Here is a 2,904-nt window from a genome sequence, read left to right on the forward strand (position 1 = left end):
GCCGCGGCGAGGCAGCATTTATAAGCAAAGCCGGGCCAGAGGAGGGGCTCGGAGCCACGCGTCACAAGCGTGCGAGGAAGGAGGCGCCGCTTCCCCGCCGAGCACCAAAGGAGCGCGTGCGCACTTCCTCACCTCCGCCCCCCCCCGCACGCCGCCCGGCGCGAATTCCTCCGGCAGGGACTTCTGCGCATGTGCGTCGGCGGGGCACCGGGGCGCAGGTTCTCCCAAAGGTTCGAAAAGGTTCCGAGGGATGGGGGGGGGCTCGTTTTAGCGCCGCCGAGCGCGTCCGTTGCCGTGTCCTCGCCTTCTTCGAGGAGGTGACAGAGTCAGGGTCGAAGAAGAAGCGGTATCCAGTTCAGCACAAGAGGTGCTTATCGCTTTCCAGTTAGGACAGGGGTCTTCAAACTTGGCCCTTTTATGACTTGTGGACTTCAACTCCCAGAATTCCTCAGCCAGCAAAGCAAGTCATAAAAGGGCCAAGTTTGAAGACCCCTGAGTTAGGAGATGCAAGTAAATCTTCTTCCCTGCGCTCTGCCTTGTTTTACAGAAGCGCTTCCAAGTTGCCTGCTCGTGGGCTCAAACCCAACCGGTGCAGCTGTCCTACAATGGCATTTCCATTGTAAAATTAATTTGTATTAATTTTATGGGCATTGTTTAATCACGTTTTAATAATTTTAATTTTTGTATCTAGTTTTTATGTATTGCCCTGTTCACCGCCCTGAGTCCTCCGGGAGAAGGGCGGTATATAAATTAAATTAATAATAATAATAATAATAATTTCCACCGCAGGTGACATTCACACCGGGGCCCAATTTTGAGATGGCATTCGTGTTTCTGGCCGGCTCGGGAAACGTCCCAGGAGATGCACTCGGACCGTGGCTACCGTCCGAATTTGGACGGCTGGTCTGTATAAGGCAGGGGTAGGCAACCTCGGCTCTTTTATGACTCATGGACTTCAACTCCCAGAATTCCTGAGCCAGCCAAGCTGGCTCAGGAATTCTGGGAGTTGAAGTCCATGAGTCATAAAAGAGCCGAGGTTGCCTACCCCTGGTATAAGGAAAGGCAGTCCTCTGTTCAAGAGCAGTTAAAAGAGGGGACGTATTCCACACTCATATTAGAGGGCAGTGAGGCAATATAGCTACCAAATAGATTTGGACTCCGGAAATCAGGCAAAATTATTGTAAATGCTGGCAACCGGGGGGGGGGGGGAGGAAGTTGCTCGTGGTTACTGCCAGCATACTTTTCAAGTTCAAACTGTTCCAAGTTACAGCCTGCGCTGTACTCAAAATGACTTTCGTACTGTCGTACATTATTTCAGACTTTTCAACTTTCCAGGCTTATCTTTAGGACCCTATCGTGGTATCAAAGACTGTCTTTCTAGTACATTTATAAGTGACTTTCTGAATACAGTAAGTTTTAAAAAGGTAAAGGTTCCACGCACATGCGTGCTAGTCGCTTACTGCTAGATAATTATTAATAGACTTGAACTAGATTAGCTCTCCTGGAATAGCTTAGTATAAATATGCATTGATTCACCAAGAATTTATCAAGCTAAGAATTGCTTTAATTGCACCTACTTCTTGGGACAGGATGATATGTGTGCTAACAAAGTGTTATTTAACTGAACTATTATTGTTTTTTAATAACAAAAAATAAAAAAGTTAATATATTTTTTCTGAAACAATTTATAACGATGGTGTAGGTAGGACAATTAATTGCTAAACTAACATTCAGTAGGAAATATTGTAAGAAAGACAATCTGATACAAATGAAAAGAGAAACCTAGTCTTAAAAATGTTAGGACCTATTTACTGTTTAGAAATGCAGAAATTTTATAACTTTTACAACTTTATTATTAAAGAAATCATACAATTAGAATTCCACTTCTTGAAATATGTTTTTTTCCTGGTTCAACAATAATCTGATGATCAGATTACCTGATGACCTAGACATATATTGAAATATATACAAAAATTAATTTGTATATGAATAAAGAATGATATTGGAAGCTGCAACTGGAAAAAGAAGCTGGTTCGTAGTTCCATTTCTGTTATTTAGGTATTCAGAACAACATAATTTTTTTCACATACACATACAGATAAAGATATGGTTTCCACATCCCAATAAGCCATAATATAGTTTATTTAGTTGTAAGTTAGCATATTGTGTGTTCCCAGCCAACAGTGATTTATTCAATAAACTATTACACTAATCACAGGCTGCCAGGATGTGTGAATGCAACAATAAAATTATTGTATGTTCTTGGACGTGTGAACAAAAACAGCTAAGAAAGATTTTGAATGAAAATATCAAAAGAATAAATTTTAACAATCTTTTTCTCATCCTTTATTTAACTTAGCTTCTTCTAATAACATTTCCTTTAAAAAATGTCAGATGTGCAATTCATGCTGCTTCTGTGTTATTTCTAGTTTGGCCCCAAGGCATTTGGCTTTCCACCTGAACATCATACTGTAGTTGCTTTGACAAATCCCAAGCTTGATCTTTGCCAATATTTACAGAACAAAAAACAAAAGAGAAGATACTTGAGAAGAAACATGTGTTACAACCTTTCACTAGTAACTATGGGTCTTCTTAGTACAACAAATTAGTACATATTGTCCAATAATAAATATCCCACATGGAATTTGAAAAACTTACGTAAGGAAAGAAAAAGCATAGAGTTTTGGTCAGCATAATTCTAACAATGATAACAGTGGGTATGTGTAGCCAGAAAAAAATATAACAAGACAACATAAGTGAAGTAAAATAATATATAGCAAAATAACATGGGCATTTTATCACAAGTATGAAATTAGCAATCTGTAGTTTCCAGAATAAATTGCAAAGTAAGAAATATCAATATTATTTTCTAAGTCATAGGATTCCAAAACTTGAAGAAATTAA

The sequence above is a fragment of the Vipera ursinii genome (assembly GCF_947247035.1).
Source record: "Vipera ursinii genome assembly, chromosome: 3".
NCBI lineage: Eukaryota > Metazoa > Chordata > Lepidosauria > Squamata > Viperidae > Vipera > Vipera ursinii.